The 21,647-nt window shown below is 38.7% G+C and overlaps 1 long non-coding RNA gene across 1 annotated transcript; it reads right to left on the bottom strand.

Annotated features, from left to right (window-relative positions):
• Positions 1-1,934: 1,934 nt before the first annotated feature.
• On the bottom strand, positions 1,935-21,106 carry LOC140151532 (uncharacterized). The gene is made up of 3 exons (XR_011858946.1): positions 20,748-21,106; positions 2,807-2,973; positions 1,935-2,190 (listed from the first exon to the last, which is right to left on the bottom strand). It is a non-coding gene; the product is annotated as an uncharacterized lncRNA (long non-coding RNA).
• Between the last annotated feature and the right edge of the window lie 541 nt (positions 21,107-21,647).

Below are 21,647 nucleotides of genomic sequence, written 5' to 3' on the forward strand. Positions count from 1 at the left end.
GGACCGCATGGTGCTTGTGGAATGCATCTACATAAGGAGACTGATCAACATGAATTCGCAGCGCTGTCTGAACATTGGGCTGCGCACTAAGGTCAGATTGGTCAACAAAGGCACATGCTAAATCTGAGTCGCTGTCACAACCATCAAGGATGTTAAGCTGACGAGCGCGGGCCAGATATTTTCTGTCCTTTTCAGGGAGGTACGAGCACTCGCTTAAGAAATGCGCATGGTCATGCCGACCAGCTTGCTCACACAGAGGGCAGGATTTACCAAATGATTTCTTAGCTTTCAATTTAGGCATCGGTCTACGCTGACTACTAGTGCGCATGCTGCGAGCAGCATCGTTTGAGCTCAGCTCATCCAGGAGCGAATCCAGAGCTTGAGAAATTTTGGCTTTGATAGAAGCCAAGGTGCGGGATCTTAGCTCTGTACCGTACCGCTGCTTTACTAATCGGGGCAGCTCAGGGTTTATAAGACGCAACCACGTTAACACTACAAAGTTTTCTAGTGTAGGCGTAATCTCCTCATCTTCATCGTACAAGTCCTCTGGGCGTTCATCAGGGCCAAGGCTAATATTGTTGAACTCCAGGAAGTGGCCACCTGTTGTTTGGAAGCCAAAATGGAGACGGATGGCTTGCCATATCTTGTTCAGGCTGGTGCAGTTTTTGAGTATTGTATTTCGTGAGATAATTGGACAATAGTTGGCTATTTGTCCAAGCATAAGCTCCAATGCAGCATTTTTCTGGACTGCTGTTTTCCTTTGGGCTTCCTGTATGTCCTCACCATCGTTAGTGAGACCTCGAAGAGGGGAAGCTTTTGACTTTTTGCCCCATACCGCTCCTTCAACCAAGTAGGGAGAAAAGCTTGGGTCTAATGACAGTGTATACTGGAGGTTATGTTTCCAGCTTTCAAATGAGTTTATTGTTTCGTTCTTTGTTAAAGGCCATTGCTTCGGCGCACGATGTGTTGTGGCCATTGCTGATTGTTTTTACACTCGTGTATGTGAACCAGATTAAAAGCTAATATGCAGCCTTGCAGGCTTAAGCTTACTGTTTTAAGCTTACTGGTCGCTCACAGTCTTGTGAAAGATCACACATTTAGGGTTCAAGATGACCACCAATTTCGTCAGGAAGGTCAGCTGAGAGACTTCAGAGATGACTGGTTTCGAATCCAAGCTGGCACCACGCCAATAAAAGGATTAGGGATTAATCTAATGTGATAATCACAACCAGGCACATGTAGCTTCCACGAGTGCAGAGACCGAGAGAGAGAGCCCATCCAGGCTCAGTGCACCTTAAGGGCACACAACTATGAATCAACTGGCGGTAGTCAAAATGTTTTTCTTTTCGGCACTGAAAAAAATATTCTTGTGGGTTTGTTTTTATGGTGGGCTTTTATGTAACGCTGCTATAATTATCAGTAGGCTAATAGCATAGATTGTAGGTCTGCAGGGTCTAGTAATTTTGATTCGAATGCTGTTTTGCTTTGCTGAGATTTTCATCGTAATAGGCCAAAACAGACCTATTTTGCATTAATGGTTTTCCTGATTTAATAATTCAATGCACAATTCAAAGTGAAATCGATTCCTTCAAAAATCTGTGGCAAAAACGCAACAAAATTGAACCCTGGTTTGGCCTGCATGGTTTTAGTTGCCGGCGAGATTTTTCAGATTTTGGCGGCTGATCAGTTCCCAAGACCCCCCTTTTGGCCGGTCAAACAGTTCCCAAGACCCCCCTTTTGACCGGCCGATCAGTTCCCTAGACCCCCTTTTGACCTGCCGATCAGTTCCTTAGACCTCAAGTTCGAAACTGGCGGTGGCACACCCTACCAAAAAAAAAATTGAGTGTCCCCCCGGGAATATTTACAGACCTTTTTAATTAATTTTGATTACATTGTTAACATAATATGTACTATGACGTTCACATGATCGAGAATTAATGACATCATACAAAATATAAGTTTATTAGGACACATCTACATGTCCAATCTGCATGCAAAATGAAATCAGCGAACTTCCAACCCAATTCAATCCTATGTCACTGCATTGTGTCAGAATGTTGTAAACAAAACTCGGCAATATTGTCAAAATCTTCCAGGGATCTGACAAGAGGTGTTCCATGATATAACGCGCGTCTGCTCGGATGCGTTCAGTGCACATCATGCCAGTGAAAGCCTTCTTCAACGCATCATCTACAGAGACAAAAAGAAAATGCAAATTGGTGACTGGAATATTATTTTGTCTGAGTGTTCTGCGTCAAAGACTTGTAATTGTCAAAAAATAACAATGTTGGTAAATTGTCTTGCTAACATTTCGTGAACTTCTACCGTTGGTTAGAATTTCGTGCTTTGTGACTTTATCTTGAAAATTGTCGAAACGTTACAAAACTTTGATACTGAATGAACAATTTACTTTGTATTGTATTTTTTAAGACATTGCGAAATTTCTACAATTTGCTAATTTCAAAACGTAATTCAGATGGCGCAGTCTAAATGTCAAAATTTCGTAAAAAGTACACATTACAGAAATTCGACACAAGCTTCGAATCGTGCTAAATCCCTACTCGAAGGTTGATGCTGTAGTCGTCATTGCTGCTACTGTAATAATTACAACAAGTAGTTATTGTTTAGAAGAGTAGCTAGAAAATTCATTTGGCAAAACCATCGTTCCGAATTATGATCTGCCGACCTTTGGTGTCAATGGAATGGTTCCAGTTGCCACTAATGTAAGTCGCATACTGAAATTTAAAGATTTAAGATTTCTTTTTGAATGAAATTTCATTGTTAAATTATTTTTTGTCACACCTACCATAACGCCAGTCGACAGAATACATGGATTCCATCAGCCATATTGCAAAGTTATTTTGAATTGATAAACCCTTAATAAATGGTGCTGGACGATCTTGATCCTCAAGAATTCTCGGTGGTAAAACCAGCTGATTAAGATGGACGGACTTATTGTAATTCAACTCAAATCTGAGGCAGAAAAGAAGCAATTAATAACCTAATTATGAATATATATTGTACTATGAAACTACATAATATTGATGACAGAAACAAAATGTGATATTTCGCTGTGGTGACATATTGATTTCGCCCGGTGATAAAAGCGAGGACCTCGGATTTGTGAGGCATGTATATTAAGGGCTGGGGTATGAACGTTTGGACAGTATTTATTTTGGGACATCAGAGCACATCAGACATATCGAATTGCATTCTGAATACGAAGAATGTCATTCTGATATCAAATAATTTTGATTTTTGAAATTCGCAATTTAATACACATTTTATGGCAAATCATTAAAATTGATATTTTTGATATTTAACAGTACTTGAAGTAAACTTTATAAATCTGATGATTTATACTTAAAGTGTATGTAGGTGGGATGAAAAGCCGACGATCAATTGAAAATTTTGAACTTTCGTATTGAAGATATGGATTTTTTTTCCAAAAACCAAAAAAAATTAGGTCTTTTTGGAAAAAATCCATATCTTCAATATAAAAGGTCAAAATTTTCAATTGATCGTCGGCTTTTCCTCCCTGCTACATACACTTTATGAATATATCATTAGATTTATATAATTTACTTCGAGGACTGTTATATATCAAAAATTTGAAAAATATCAAATTTTTATAATTTGTCATAAAATTTGTATTATATTGTGATTTTCAAAAATGAAAATTATTTGATATCAGAAAGACATGCTTCGTATTCAGAATGCAATTCGATAGGTCCGAGGTGCTCTCATGTCCCACAAAAAATACTGTCGAAACGCAATAAACGCTCATTTTAGATCCCTTAACAAAGGTCCAATGCGCACAAGAGGTTTTCCTGCCCCATGATGCCAATCCTAAAACGGGAGACTCCAATTAACAAATGTTGTTCAAACATGACGTACAGTACTGGGTCCAAAATATATAACGCTTTCTTTCCACTAAATTACGACTTTTTAAGCCATGAGAATTTCAAGTCGTCTTTTCAGGCACTAGGTATTAACCATAAACCATAAATGCAACTAACTTATAAAACCTCACAAGACGTTGTCTTACCATTGCGCTGGGTATAACTATCTTTTTGTATAAACCATAAACCATATCGATGGCTAACCATTAGTAAAACATGGCTTATAGCCTTATAAGACCCCACATTGTAACATAGTTTTATACAAGGCGCTGGTAACAGTAAACTACAACATGACGTATAGAACCCCGTGATATACATACAATACATAGGCCTACACTCAACATAAGTTTACAATATGCAACATCCTCAAAATAGGTAAGTAGGTAGATACGTAAATATAATACAGCAAAAAGAATTGTGCAAGTGAAAAGCGCCCTCTTCGGCAATTAGAAAATACCGTCGTGACATGCATGCTTACATCAACGTCAAGGGTGTAGTCTTAGCTTTTAAATGTCGTTTGTTCTGTTCACTTTGCTTATTTTAATCTCGAGATATGTTTAGTTAACAACGAAAGGGTAAAATCACATTTGTGCCACTTTTACCAGGGAAGATGGCTGCACATATAATCAATGATATAGCATCAAGTTTATCAAGAGTTCCTTCGTGAAATCAAAAGAATGCATCAATTACACAACAATACAAAATCATTGTTTTTACTGTTTTATCATGATACAGGTATAATGATTCTCTTTTTCTACTTATAACATATTAAAAGATAAATAAATATTTCACATTCTGTTGTAAAATTAAATACATGTACATGTCAATGATTTTGTCATGGTAACTACTGTTCTCTTTGTCACTCAAGACATGTTAAAAGAAAAACAAATATTGCACACTTACAGGTTAATGAACGCGTATTTACTTGTTGGGAGAGAAATAAGACAAAAAATGCACGCGCGCTGATATTGATGCGTCTAATGCACAAGCCCCGAACGGGGAGTGCATTACACGCATCAACATCAGCTATCATTGATTTACATGTACAGCCCTCTTTCCTAGTAAAAGTGGCACAATTGTGATTTTACCCTTTCGTTGTTAACTAAACCTATCTCGAGATTAAAACAAGCAAATTGAACAGAACAAACGGCATTTAAGAGCTAAGACTGCTCCCTTGACGTTGATATAAGCATCATGACACAACGATATTCAATGTGCTTGTTCAATCTGCTTGTTTTAATCCCGAGATATGTTTAGTTAAACGAAAAGGTAAAATCACAATTGTGCCACTTTTACTAGAGAAGATGGCTGTACATGTAAATCAGTGATAGCATCAAGTTTATCTAGGGTTCCTTTGTGAAATCGAAAGAATGCATCAATTACACAACAATACAAAATTGTTTTTACTGTTTTATCATGATGCAAGTATAATGATTCTCTTTTCCACTTAAAACAGATTAAAAGATAAATAAATATTTCATATTCTGCTGTAAAATTAAATACATGTGCATGTCAATGATTTTATCATGGTAAATACTGTTCTCTTTGTCACTTAAAGCCAGAATGTGTGATTTGCTTCACAGCGACGCCCTCAATTTTACTCGGATTTCTACTTTTTGCATAATTATAATGCCCAGTGGTGTACTAAAATACCACGTAAAAGACTAAGCCTGAAGTGCTTTAATAGTAAAATTTAACTTTTTGGGCGAAAAATGCGAAGCATTTTGCGTCCTGATTGCGATGGGTTTTGGCATACTTATTTCCTCACAGCGTTGCAGAATAAAAATAAAATAATCGTGCTGTCTATGTAATCAGGAAACTACAGAGGCGATAGTGTACATTTAAATTTGTCATTACTACTTCATGTTGATATTCAAACAGTGCTATAAAGATGTCTTACCAAGGAATGTGTTTGTATTAAAAGAAATAATTGTTTTACAACTTGGATGAACTAGAATTACTTTTATGCAAATCCGAAAATTGCAACAGATATTTTTCATTTCTTTAAGATTTAGCGGTATTGCCAGATTGTACGTACAGTTGGGCTACATTAATAGCCTCATTATAGTTTTATTGATACTGGCAAAATACTTGCCTGTATGTGCTTGTTGTTCTGCTATCTAGCGTATAGAATCTGTTAACGATACTTTAACATGTTTAACCACACAGTCAATTAATTTATGTCAACATGACCTTTTCACAAGGCTGTGTTTATATAACTGAATTCATTTATACAAACACAACCTTGAGTAAATGAGAGAGAGTACTTAAGGGATCTGGAATGGGCGATTCGATAGTATTTTTCGTGGGACATGGAATTGCATTCCTAATACGAAGAATGTCTTTCTGATATCAAATAATTTTCATTTTTGAAAATCACGATCTAATAGGCCTACAAATTTTATGACAAATTATTAAAATTTGATATTTTTCATATTTTTGATATATAACAGTCCTCGAAGTAAATTTTATAAATCTAATGACATATATTCTTAAAGTGTATGTAGCTGGGAGGAAAAGCGTTCAATTGAAAAATGTTGACCTTTCATATTGAAAATATGGACTTTTTTCCCAAAATGACCTAATTTTTGTTGTGTTTTGGGAAAAAGATCCATATCTTCAATACGAAAGGTCAACATTTTCAATTGATCGTCGGCTTTTTCATCCCACCTACATACACTTTAAGTAAAAATCATCATTTGCGAATTTCAAAAAATCAAAATTATTTTATATCAAAAGGACATTCTTCGTATTCAGAATGCAATTCGACATGTCTGATGTGCTCTAATGTCCCACAATAATACTGTCCAAACGTTCATACCCCATCCCTTAAATGGGGAAACTTAGGCAGGCGATAAAGAGAAAATATATTTACTTAAGCACTTACGGACCCTGTCAATTGAGACTTAATGTCTGTTAAGTGAGGGCTGTTATTTGAACAGTTATGGGATTAGTTAATAATATTATTTTGATAAGTCTCAGGTGGTGGTCGCAGTGCATTCTCTAAATTCAGTAAATTTCCACCGTCAACCGTGTAATTGAATGGGATTATTTTGAAATTTTAAAACGCTTGAAATATCACAAACAAATAGGCCTATGTTAATAAATAATATAAATACAAAAACCGTTGGGGTTCGATACCGGTTCGATAATGATCGATGCGAATTATAGAAACAGTTCAAACAATAAAATAACTACACCTTTATCTTGACACTTCCTCATTTGTTCGCCCTGTTCCTTTTTAAAGGAATTTTTATTATATCAAAACATAGTTCACACGTCGAGCGCGATGCTCCGTGCACTATTACACGTTACGATCGCCGAGCGTAGTACATGCATTGTAGGCGCTGGAATGAAATCGCAATTTTCTTCGTTATACCTCATTTGTTTGGCTCAAAATTAAAAGGGGATAATGTGATCAGTGAATTCAAACATTTAAATAGGAATCTATTCTTTATGCATATCACACATTATTGCTTTAAGACATGTTAAAAGACACACAGATATTGCACACTTAAATGTTAATAAACTTACTTTTTGGGAGAAAATTAGACAATACAGGGTGTCCCAAAACAAAGAGGCCCCTCATTGCGCCCTCTTTTTCATGTATTTTTTGGCATGTAGATAAACCTTCAAACGTTAGCTTTAATAAACCAAAACAAATATTTCAATCGGTTGACAACTTTTGAAGATATGCCCTTTTGAATAAAAGTACCCTTTTTTCACTCTGTCCGCGGATAGCAAACAGAGTGGTTGGGATGGCTCATGCTGTGGAGTGACCTGCACGATCACCAGACCTCACACCACTTGATTTTTTTCCTTTGTGGCAAAATCTAAGATCTTCGCAAACGTATTACTGAATGCATTCGCAAGTATCCGGCGCACAATGATGGTACGCAACGCAATTGATGAAATGAGGACTAGGGCTGAAACCTGTATTCGCCAAGGAGGCAACCAGGTAGAGGGCAGAGCAGCACAGTAAACTCACTTCAGAAGAACCAAAGACAAACCAAACAGTCTTTTAGGGTTACCTTTTATCCTAAAAAGAGAGATGTTGTAAATAAAAAAGAAAGCAAGAAACAACAAAGTAAGAAAGTAAGAAACATAATAAAACAAAAAGGCATAAATAACCAAGAAAAAATAAGTAATTGTAAGTAAAGCAAAAGAAGTCCCATTCGGCATCCATTAAACCCACCGGTAAAGCCCATTCCATAAATAAAGTTATTTTATAAAGTTCTCATTGAGGAATGTTTGATATTCATGCATGGTACGTGTACTCCTTTTCAATCTTTGAAGTAGCCAAACCAGGGGCTATTTTAACGTGCCTCCTGGCACGTTTGTGCAGTGAGATTAAAATTCCGTGCAGTGAGAATTAAAAATCCGTGCTTAAAAAAATTCGATGCAATTCGACAAACTCAATAGGGATGCCTTAAATGTAGCACCTACCGTATGGTCACTTTCTGGTAAAGTTTCAAAATTTTCGCGCTGCGCGCACTTAACACTTCATCACCCCTTTCCTTGTGTTTCTTGAAAACTCCAATTTTCAAAGGGCCTTATGCATTATTATACGCATAGCTGGCGTACCGCTACTTAGTATCAACTCCCTCACGCTTTGCTCACAATCTAAACAAGGTCTGGCAGCTTTCCATTTGCTAACATGCTTGCTATATGGGCAACGCTTGAGATCGCAACAAAAAGACAGAGGCCTAGATACCGGGGGGGTGATCCACCATTTTTTTATATTGGGGATGGTCACAATCATCATCCCCTATGTTGACCCCCGTGAGTGAGTTTCTGACAAAATTAACCTCATATTTGGCCATTTTATCCTACCTGAAATCTACGCCCATGCGAAGAAAAAGAGAGTGATATTAACCCAATTTTTAGCTCATTTTAGCATTAAAATGCTTTTTTTTTCGCGCTTCGCGCAGGTCAGCGAACCGGCTTCGTAATTTTTATCCCTTTGAAAATTTATTTTTTCATCTCGAACTTCTTCAAAAATCAGAGATCATAGTTCCATCCTTTCTAAATTATATAAATCATCAATATGAGTGCTGGGGAAGCTCTACGGTCCGATACCTTGAAAAGGCCTAAATGTAAAAACTAGTGGTGAGCTTGGGGCTCTACACCCTGGGCCCCCGCCAGGGGCTTTGATACACGACACCACCAGGGGATCGAAGGACCCATCCAACCCGTTTGAGCTCGCAACATTGATCAACCTGCCAATAAAAAATAGTCCCTATAATCCATATAAGTGAGCAAAGTGTTGGACTGCAGAAATTCCCCCCCCCCTAAAATCATTTTGTTGGGCCTTCGGCCAAGTTGCTTTTTTTTTTAAATACAATGTTAGGGTGATTTTTGTGTGAAAGTGGAAGAGTATTTTGCACTCATTTCGTTTTCAAAAAGTAACAAAATAAGAGCAAAAAAGAGTATTTTGCAGGTTTGTTTGTAGATAAGGCTTAACGTTGCTTTATAACTCAAGAGTGTCAAGTGTCCAATCTGGTAAATATGGTAAATACGGTCAAAAATGAGTCGCTTAAATGGGTGATGTTGTATATAAAATCTCCCAAACTCGAAGGAGGAAATTCCCCTATAACCAGGGGCGTAGCCAGGTTTTATTTTTGGAGGCTGATTTTGAAAAATGGGACCTTAGGAAAAAATGGACCGTTTCTCAAATGTTGGACTTTTTTTGACCAAGAAAGTATAAAGAACCTGAATTTTTTGATCGCTACGCTTGCAAATGGGCAAATTTGGATCTTGTTTGACAGAAAAAGCATAAAAAACATGTTTTTTATGCTCGCTACGCTCGCAAATTGAAACTTTTTGGCCTTTGGTGTTTGTTTGGTTTTTTTGGGGGGGCTATCCTGCCTACACCCCTGCCTCCAACACCCCTCCCCGCAAGCTTGTTGCCGCTGGTTGATCACCAAGACTTTACATCGCCAACGTGCAGTGAATTTTTTCATCTAAAATAGCCCCTGAGCCAAACCTTCTCCGTGGACAGAGTGAAAAACGGGTACATTTCTTTAAAAGAGCATATCTTCATAAGTTGTGAGCCGATTGATATAATTGTTTTGGTTTATTAAAGCTAACGACTCAAGGTTTCGTTACATACCAAAATATGTTCCATCAACTTTTCAGAAATAGGAGAAAAAGAGGGCGCAATGAGGGGCCTCATTTTTGGGACACCCTGTATAATGCACGCGCGCTGATGTTGATGCATCTAATGCACAAGCCCCGAAAAAAAAGGGGGGCATTAGACGCATCAACATCAGCTATCACTGATTTACATGTACAGTACAAACCTGCTCCCTGGTAAAAGTGGCACAATTGTGATTTTACCCTTTCGTTGTTAACTAAACATATCTCGAGATTGAAACAAGCAAGTTGAACAGAACAAACGGCATTTAAAAACTAAGAATACACCCATGACGTTGATGTAAGCATCATGTCACAACAGTAATTTCTTATTGCCAAAGAGGGCGCTTTTCACTTGCACAATTTTTTTAGACAGGCTGTATTTTGTATGGCGCCTTGATCAAACTGGATATTGCTCCTTATAAGAAATTGTTATATTATGAATGTATATAATATACTCGAGTTGGCGGAAGTGCAAGAAATCGTCTAACGCAAAGAGGGCGAGGTTTTTTGGTACAGAGAATACCCAAAAGGTTTCAATATTGGAGCCAGTGGGTTTATTTGGCCTGGGAAGTGTGGCCAGGAGAATGGTGACGGGAGAAAGATGCACAGAAGTGGTGATCAGAAGAAACCCACAGGGAGAGAAGACAGAAGTATTCCTAAGATTGCGAGACTGAACATCTTATCACTGGAACCAGTGCCGAGACCTGTACCCGCTATAGCGCTTAGAGTTAGCGCGCACGGCCTCGTTGTCTGAGGAACTGGGTCAGTTCTATGAAAATCTTCGACTGCAAATGATAGGTCACGTGAGCAGTGAAAATGATTTTTCGTACTATCCTGTACGGGATTTACCGATTGTCACGTGACCGTATTATTGTAGTTTAAGATTTTCAGTCTTTCGCGGTCTTGCAATCTTTGGAATACTGTTGTCTTCTTTCCATGATGGTTTCGTCTGACCACCTATTCTGTGCAACAAAAGTTACCATTTCCAAGCTAAATAAACCATTTGGCTCCTGCACTGTAGCCTTCCGGTTATTCTATGGATCAAAGCATCACACTCTCGTCATTAAACAATTTTTTGAACTTCCGCCATTTTAAAGTATTTTGCCATCAAATCCGACAACACTTTCCCCTGTGACTATATAGTTAAGTAAAAAATTTTCATGGGAAGATTCTTGACACATAGGCCTACCGTATGACGTAATAAAGAATTGATAGAAGCCGATTGAGTGTTTACTCATTTTAACAGAAAACCTCTATTTTTGGAGATGTTGCAATACTTACGTTTAGTGTATGTATCAGGCGCATGGCTGCATGGGTACGGTAACCATAGACTGGAACCTTTTGATGTTTTTATTGTGTGCGTATATAATACTAACACAACATCTAACCTTGTTAAAGCGACGTATTCAACCACATTAGCCCATGACAATCCAAGGTGTTGCTCTGGTTTCGACATCAAACCAAGAACACCATTGAAAACATCAACAACAGAATGCAATGAAGACACATGTGCTTTCCACATCATCTCAAGAAGCCTGCTCTTCCGTGGACTCAAAGTTGGTGGTGGAAGAATCGAATTCCCCTTCCTCGATTGTACCATCATTTCCTGGAAGAATTCTGTCCAAAACTGCATCGCTTCGGGAACAAATGTCCGGCATTCTTTTGAACTTGTGCAAAAGTTATTTGAATGTTGTGGTGGTTTTTGTATCACGATTGGGTATCTTTGAGGAATGATACCGGAATTTAGTGCTCCTAGGAACGGTATTACAGAAAGATAATAATTCATGCTACCCCACCAACTGTTGGAAGAAATGCAGTTGACGGATTCATTTAAAGTCTGAAGTATGCCAGTCCCGTTGTTGGAATTATTACTGAAATCCTGCAATCTGTGAGTTTGGAACTGCCAACTGAATTGAACAGGTAACCCCCATAGTATATTCTCCTGGTTCAAAGGTTTTTCATCAACATCCGGATCATCATCATCAACATCCTCGTCAAGTGACGACGGTATGAGATGGTCAGTGACATTTAGCATGATCTTATATAAACCTAAGCGTTCCATGTAACTCCACGGATTGATATGCGTTATTCCATGTATGCGAGGAAAGTCATCCAGAGTGCCCGGTGCATGCTGCCAGCCTGGGAGGAGATCATCCGTCGAATTTGGACAATATTTTGAGGAATGACAGGTATTAACAATGGATAAAAAGCAGATAATTAGTGGTATAATCGCAAACATGACGACTAAGAGAGTTGAGAAAATGCTTTCCAAGTCGATATGCTGATTATGAATTAGCATTGAACGTCCGCAGAATTATACAGTGACAATTGATGACAGGTTATATACCTTTAACGTTATAAAGATGATTATCTAGCTATATCTTTATGATAACAACTGTAAGGTTGTTTTAGTACATGACATATTAGTACTGATCAAATACTGATCAAAGATCATATTTGAGTAATCATGGTAATGATATAAATGTCTAGACGCAACTCACCGCTTCAGATATAAAATGTGGACAGTTCCTCAAAAGAAGATTCCATGCATTAGTATCCCGTATGAATATATTTAATTCTGAGTGCCAAACCATATATCAAGAGATTAGTGACTTGCGCAAAAACAATGGGCAAAATGCACATACTTCATGAATTTTTATTTGAAAATCTCCGATGGGGATGAAAATTAGCTCTACCCTCACGATATGCAAAATCATGTCTGCAGACCAACAAGACATCCCAAAGCGGAAGGCTTTGTTTTTTTGTGTATTACAATGTGTCCACAGTTAGAGGTCGATGTCATACGGCGTACCAGATTAGCAACCTGCGGAATTTGAGTGACTAAAAAGCAGCATCTGGTCAAACCAAGATATCTCCATGTCACTCTAAAGGTCCGTTCATACTACGTTGCAGTTGCGTTGCGATGCTTTACGTTGCGTTTCCGATATATCGATCACTTTTAATAAGCCGTGCAACTCATCGTAACTCGTCGCATTACCAAGTTAACGCCGCAATTGCACTGCATCAAATACACAGTACATTTTTTTACTGTTTTTACTGTTTTATCATGATGTAGGAATAATGATTCTCTTTTTCCACTTAAAAGAGATAAAAAGATCAATAAATATTTCACATTCTGCTGTAAAATTAAATACATGTGCATGTCAATGAATTTATCATGGTAAATACTGTTCTCTTAGTCACTTTTAAGTGACAAGACATCGTCGTCGTCGTCGATCTACTCATATCTGAGTATTCGTGACCTTTCTGATGAAGTTTCTCCACTCATGTCGATCTTGTGCTTTGGTGTAACAGCTGTAAATTGACATTGTGGTTAACGAAACAATTCCATCTGTCCACCTGAGTCTCTGTCTTCCTCTGCTTCTCTTCCCCTCAACTTTTCCGAACATTATCACTTTCTCTAGATTGACTCCTTCTCGCCTGGCAACATGTCTAAAATACTGTAACTTCTGTTTCCTCACTGAGTTGATGAGTGAGACTTTCTCTCCTATTTCATGCCGAACACTCTCATTTGTCCTTTTGGCGGTCCATGGTATGCATAGAAGTTTTCTCTAGCACCACATCTCAAACGCTTCAATCCTTCTTTGATCTGCCGCATTGATCACCCACGTTTCACATGCATATGTTGCGATCGGGAAAATCAAAGAGGAGACAAGTCTAATCTTTGTTGACTTGCTGATGCTTCTGTCCTTCCATAACTTGTGCATGGTGCACATTGATGTTTTTGCCATTGCTATGCGACGTCTGATCTCAGTAGAGCATCCGCCTTGGTTTGAAATCATGGATCCAAGGAAGTTGAACTGTTTGATAACCTCAATTGCTTGGTTTCCTGCATGAATAGTGGTGTTCTCTTCTTGTTGGTTGATGACCATCACCTTGGTTTTGCTTACATTTAGAAAAAGCCCAAAGTTTTCACTCTCCGTTCTCACTCTTTCAATCAGCTCCTCAAGTTCACAAGCACTGTCTGCTAATAGGGTAGTGTCGTCCGCATACCGTAAGTTGTTGATGGTTCTGCCTCCGACAGATATTCCAATGCTGCAACTCTCAAGGGCCATTCGCATAATATACTCTGCATATGCATTAAACAGATGAGGAGACAAAATGCATCCTTGTTTCACCCCTTGCTCGATTTTGAACCAGGTACTGTCACCACATGTTGTTCTAACAATTGATTCCTGATCGTCATAGAGTGTCCTAAGCAGTTCTACCACATGTTTTGGGAAGCCCATTGATACTAAGGTGTCCCACAGTTTTTGATGTTGAACAGTATCAAATGCTTTTGAATAGTCGATGAAGCACATGTAGATTGGACGGTTGAATTCAATAGCTTTCTCTGTAATATTTCTGATGTTTGCTATTTGGTCTCTTGTGCCTCTGCCTTCCACAAAACCGGCCTGCTCTGGGGGAATCTCACGACGCATGTGCTGTTTGATCCTCTCAACCGTAATGTACAGCATGATCTTACTTGCATGGGAGATTAGAGAGATGGTCCTGTTGTTTGTGCATTCTCTTGTGTCGCCCTTTTTGGGGAGTGGTAGGAATATTGATCTGGTCCAGTCTATCGGCCAGCTCTTGTCTTTCCATAGAAGATTGCATAATTTGTGCATCACATCCACTCCTTCGTCTCCGGTTTCTTTGATCAACTCAGCTGGGATATCATCATATCCTGGTGCTTTACCTGTCCTCATTTTCTTCATTGCCATCACCACTTCTGATCTCAGTATGTCAGGTTCATTTTCATCAACCTCAATTGGTTCTGTTGCACCTCCTAAACCATCTTTACTTGCATACAGCCCTTGACAGTACTGTTGCCACCTCTGTTTGATTTGATCACTCTCAGTTAGAATTTCACCATCTTCATCTTTGATTACATCCAGCTTTGGTGTTTTCTTCCCTGTGATTTCTTTCACTGCTCTAAAGAGATCCCTGGAGTGGTTGGTAGAAGAATGTGATTCAACCTCTTTGCATTTCCTTTCAAGAAAATCCTGTTTATCTTGTCTGGTTCTGCGTTGAATTCTCCTGCTTAGGTCTTTATAGTGCCTTTTGTCCTTCTCCGTTAGTATGCCTCTTGCTTTCACCTGTCGTCTTTCGTCTGCCATTGTACCCACTTCCTCTGATATCCATGGCGATCGGGTTTTCTTTGGTTTCGGCAAGTTGTTCTGTGCTGCTGTAGAGATTGCCTTCTTGGTTTGTTCCCATAATTCATTAGGTGTCCACTCTTCTTCCTGTTCGAGGAGTATCTGAAAAGAGTTCCTGACTTCCACTCGGTACTGATCATTAATACGATTAACATCATATCTACGTGGAGGAGTGTCCCGTTTGACTGACTTAAGCTTTGATCGAATTTCAGCAACCAGAAGCTGGTGATCTGAGCCAAAATCTGCTCCTGGGTATGTTTTTGCTACCTTTACACTCGACCTCCATCTTCGTTTGATTAAGATGTAATCTATCTTATTTCTGGTCCTCCCATCTGGAGATATCCAGGTGTAAAGCCGTCTAGGATGCTGTTGGAATAGCGTGTTTGTTACGATCAGCTCATTTTCGTTGCAGAAATCAGCTAGTCTTTCCCCTCTCTTAGCTTTGCCCAGTCCAAACTTTCCAACGGCATCATTGTTAACCAGGTCATTTCCAACTTTGGCATTGAAATCCCCCATGATGATGGTAATATCTCTATTAGGAATTTTGTTGATGGTTTCTTGGAGTTCATGGAAGAAGGAATCAATTGTCTCATCATCTGCTGTCGAGGTTGGAGCATATGCCTGAACTACTGAGATGTTGACAGGTCTTGCTTGGAGACGGATGGTTATCAGTCTGTCACTGATTGGATTGTAGCCGAGGACACATTTTGCTGTTTCTCTTGATAGAATGAAACCTACTCCATTCCTCTTTAGTCTATCAGTGCCAGAATAATATACAGTATGTCCATCATCAAGAGAGAAATGACCTTTGCCAGTCCACCTGACTTCTGCTAATCTACAGATCGGAATATTACATCTCCCCATTTCTCTTTCTATAATGTGCAGTTTGCTATCGTCTGTCATACTTCTCACATTCCATGTGCCAAAACGATTATTATATGCCTTAAGTTTAAGATTTTGTCCTTTGTTCCAGCCCTTTCATCAGCCTGCAAAGCGTCATTACAGGACCTTCCAAAGGTACACGTTTGTTTCCCGTTCCTTTCCCCTCCGGAGCCAGAGGTATCACCTTGGTTTGCCGGGCTGGTGACTGCCCCACTCTTAGAAGACTTCATCATTTAGGTTGTCTTGGGAAAAATAGTGAAGTGGGTTCCCGTTTCCTTCTTCACCAACAGTAGTCCTCTAACTCGACCATTGCTGCCAGTCATAAGAAAGATCAAATCATCCGACTGCCAGCTTCCATCATTCTGCTGTTGGCTGATAGCTCTTCCACCAAGAATGAGTACATCAATGCTGCTGCCCATTGATGGTCGCCCTGCGACATGTGTCTACCTTTAGATAGCATTTCTTCTATCAGGGTGTTGACGAAAAACCCACTCAGAAAAATCTGAGTCGGTCGGGTTATTTTATTTACCGCCGCTCGGTGGTCGGCGGTGGTGCTAACTGGCAATACTGACTCACCATTATGGCAATTAGGCCTGGTGTCGCCCCACAGTAGCAGCAAGAACCTTGATCTCCATGACCAAAGAACTCCCTGGTCAGACATTCACATCCCAAGATGTTAAAAACAACCTACTTTTACTCTATGATTGGGGAGAAAGAGAGAAAGAAAGAAAAGATGAAAGAGATATAGACACAATACCAGTTAGCGTCCACACTGCCTGCTCCTGTAAACGGTGAAACAGTATAACTGAACACGGTGTACAGGGGATGGCACACAAGAAGGTGCCCATGTGGCGCTCGCCTTCACCATCAAACTGGGGATCTGTATCCTGTACCCCAGAATGATATTACAGTCGGTAATCGCCCCTGGAATCAGGCGCTAAACCCTATACTAAGGACAAAACCCATTGTCCTAGACAAAACCTGATGTTAACCATCCTACCAAGCCAACTAGTTTGACTCGCCTATCCTTGCTAACTGGATTGCGAAATGAAACATTATAGCAAGAAAAGATTATAGAAAGAGTGAAAGGTGAAACATAGAGATGAGTAGGTTGGGAGCACCCCCCATAGATAAATCCATGAGGGCAAAATCCAGCTTCTGCACCTACTGGTGCAGGTGCTGGCAAAGGGTTATTTTCAGCTCCTCGACACTGGGACAGTACCTCCCCTTATTGACAAGACATGTTAAAAGACAAACAAATATTGTGCACTTAGCCTATAGGTTAATGAACGCGTATTACTTGTTGGGAGAGAAATTAGACAAAATAATGCGCGCGCGCTGAATTGTTGATACGTGCAATGCACGAGTCCCGAAGGGGGATTGCATTAGACACATCAACATCAGCTATCATTGATTTTACATGAACAACTCTCTTCCCTAGTAAAAGTGGCACAATTGTGATTTTACCCTTTCGTTGTTAAATAAACATATCTCGAGACTGAAACAAGCAAGTTGAACAAAACAAACGGCGTTTGAGAGCTAACATTGCGCCCTTGACGTTGATGTAAGCATCATGTCACAACAGTATTAATTGCCAAATCGGGCGCTATTCACTTGCACAATGTTTTGAGACAGGCTGTATATGCTTTATATTTTCACTTTTTATTAAATATATTTCATTTGTTGTAATTATAATATCAGTGTTTTTGTTGTGTGTATTTGAGTGCACGTGGAAACAACGATTTTGGCCCTGGGTATTTACAACCCGTCGCAATTAACTAGTATACCGTAAAACCCCGTCTACAAGGATATACCCAAGAAACGCCCTCAATAAAATTGGTTGCTTGTTGTATTTGGAGTTTGAGCAAATATATACTGGCACTGGGTGGCTATGCATTCCATCTAAGTATGTTGTAACACCAATCAATTGTATTGACATAATAACGACTGTTTCGTATATCAGGATCGTATAGCTCAATTGATAGAGCGTCAGACTTTGGAACTGAAGACATGCTGAAGAGAGCATGGTCCGGGCACCGGTTCCGTTTTTTCATTCTCGTTTAATTTTAACTTTTTGACATGTTCTTTTTATCTTTCTTCAAATCTACCTTTCTACTTTTAATTTTAGGTGCGTTTTTTTTTTTTTTTTTTTTTTTTTTTTTTAGTTTTTTTTAGTTTTTTTTAATTTTGTGGTTTTATAGAAACTAGTAAAAGCATTTATTCTAAATAATAGCGAAACCCACGGTTAGACAGATGTGTTGTAACTACTTGTCTGTCCTCGTCTTTGCAATAAAAGCCTATGTTGCACCTTTGTGCCATCCCAATTCTTGAGGTAGGGTGCGTTTTTGGCTTAAGCACGATTTTGTTTCTACTTGAAATGAAATCAAAATAAATATTGTTCTGTTGCAAAAAAATAGATGAGGAATAATAATTATTCCATATTTGAATCTATTGTCCCATCAAGAATAGAGTGTCTTCAAAAACTTCAATCAATTCATCTGACAAAGGAAACTATTCTGGTCATTCAATTTTGTTTCGCTTGCACCTGTTATATCACAGGCGTTGGTAGAGAAGGCACACTTCTCTTGTCTTCACCGAAGTAGTGATGTAAACACTAACATGATTAATTACCATAGCTAGCAATGGACATACACTATTTTTTGTTCCACTTGAACCCATACTATAGGCTATTCGCTGTCGATGTGACGTAATTAATCGGATTAACTACCATAGCAATTGATGAATACAATTTCGAATATCCCTGCACTTCATCGTTCACGTGGCACCTATGCATTAAACCATAGTTGTCAAAGAAATGCTAATCACTCGCCATGTAAGATTAGTATTTATGAAAAGAGTGGTATTCAGTCTATGTTTGGTGACATACGCGGGTGATTAGTGCAATCTGCTTGATGGTAGTTATTGCGATTATTACGTCACTTCGACAGCGAATTGTAGTATAGACGAATCCAACAAGCCAAGTGATGGTCAGAATTTATTCGGCCATTATACGCTGGTGAAGTTGCGTAATTAATCGGATTAATTACCATAGCAATAGGTGAAAACAATTTTGAACATATCGCGCTGCGCTACAAGCAGGTTACACTCATCACCTGTACTGTGTATGTCTGCAATCATAGATTGAATACAATACTGGTCTTTTCAAAGATCTTACAGGTGCAGCATGATATGGTTCAATGAAGAGGTACCGCCTGAACGTATCAGTGTATAACGCGGTATATTCAAAAATTGTTTTCACCTATTGCTATGGTAGTTAATCCGATTATTACGTAACTTCGCCAGCGTATTGAAATAAAACAGGAGGATGTGAGTTCATAAGGGCAATGTCGGGGATAGGTCACAATCGATGTGGAGAGATGAGAGGTCCGACCAACAGCCATAGCGATTCAACTAATTCCAGCGGACGGTCTGTGGCTAGTAAGGAATCGTCTTTGACCACATGCGCAGATCTGTCTCGTCAGGAAGATATTTAATATCCCGAATTTATAATAGGCCTATGCCTACCAGTTCCATCGTATAACCGATCTGCTAGAGAATATTTGTTACCATGTTTAATAAATTCGTATTTATCGTATAATAAAATGTAGCCAAATGTATATTATGTGTCACACGGTTTTCTGCTGAACCACTAGCAGGCTATGTTACCACATCTATGACAATGACAAAGGTGAATTTTGATGATTTTTACGATCGTCCGGATGAGCAAATCACTGAATGGGTCTTTAGTTCCTCCTCTCCTTATCCTGCCAATATTATATGAATCAAAGAAAAATAAAGAAAAATAAAATTAAACAAGAAAAAAAGACAAAGAAAAGAAACAATAAAAGAAAAACAATAGAATAAATTAAACTAAATATGAAAAAAAATGATCACGAAAGGAGTCTTTAGAAAATGCAAGAAAATATAAATGAAAAGTTTGAACAATATTTTGTTTATAAAAGTTTGTGTGACCGTGATGAGGCTCGAACTCACCATCTTCCGATCTAAAGAACCAAAGTCTTATGCCTTGCCAAGTGAGCTATGCTCGTGAGATGCGAAATAAAGATAAAATAATACATTGTATACCTGCTTGTGTCGGTAAATGATTTGCTCAAATTCCATAATGATATAATATTGTGGAGGGCGCTAGCGTGAAATATGCTATCATCACAGTCGCTTCTATTCCTTATAGACGGGTTTCTACGGTATACGTTCATTATTTATAAATCCACGACGCCGCGTCGCGACGGTTCAAATTTAATGATGTGATTGAGTTCACAAGAAAGTCATGTTGATTAATTTTTAATACGAATATCCTGATTATTGGATACAAAAAGTCGTTATTTATGCATGAGTGCATCGTTAAGTTGGCTTCGTTTTATTAAATTAATGATTATTGAAGGTTGAGCTGCTATTATATTTTCCAGGGGGAACATGCAAATCTTGTGCAAATTAAATTCGTGATCAAATAAAGATGAGACAAACTGATTATTGTTTACTTGTCAGAATCATACCTATACAACCGATTTATATAGTCGAAAGCTGCACAGGGGCTGTTGATGATGAAAACCCCACACCGGGGTGATATATTTAACATGTTTTTAAAACATCTTAGCACATGTTTCCTTTTTGGGTCATAATAAAAAAAATTGGCCTTCATACTTACGGCAGATTGATTCATGTTGACATGGTTTGGATTCAATTTGCTGTACGGTTTCTCCATCACATGATACTGTCTGCAAGCCATAACCACACAGACGTCTTCTTGTTTGTGTTCCATTCCCACACATTACGGAACACGTTGTCCATGATTCCCACGCGCTCCAGATAGCTTTAAAGTAAATTTAGATGTTTGTTTAAAGCAGATACTGTTATTCTGTTTAAAGCAGATATTGTTAGTCACAATCGTTTGTCCAGGCCGACTTGTCCTCATCCTTCATATCTTATACATTGTGCTTTTACTTTTTATTATCTACCCGGAACAGAATTAGTGTATGACCATTCTCTATAATCATGATAATATAGTCCCGGAATATAGTAGATATATTATATAGTATATATCAACTTGAACTTGAACTGGAGCAAAACAAACAAGAAGTAAGGGAAGACCATTCATTTTCATTTCATTTCATTCGGCTGCGAAGTAGTCGACTACAAAGTTTCTCCATGTACTAAAATTTGAAGCCAAAGTGGTAATGGCATCTGGCAGTAAAATAACGTAATATAATAATATTTTAACGTCCCCCAACAGTTTCTGCACATAAGACAAGTAGGATGTTCTTGCCTTCCAGGTCTTCTGTTACCATGTAATGGGGTGTCGTGAGTATATCATCTGCATGGTTAATCTTCCCGCATCTTCAAGATATGTCCCCAGGAATCGTAATTGTCGTGATTTGACAGAGTTGATAAGAGGCACGGTGTTGGTGATGGTATAGATCCCTGCATTACTAACATGGTCATGCGCTTGATGTTCAGCATTATCCTGCAACATGATGTACCAAAAGCGTTAATCTTATTTACCATGTCAGTAGCTATCACCCAGGACTCACAGCCGTAGAGCAATACT

The sequence above is a fragment of the Amphiura filiformis genome, chromosome 4 (assembly GCF_039555335.1).
Source record: "Amphiura filiformis chromosome 4, Afil_fr2py, whole genome shotgun sequence".
Lineage (NCBI taxonomy): Eukaryota > Metazoa > Echinodermata > Ophiuroidea > Amphilepidida > Amphiuridae > Amphiura > Amphiura filiformis.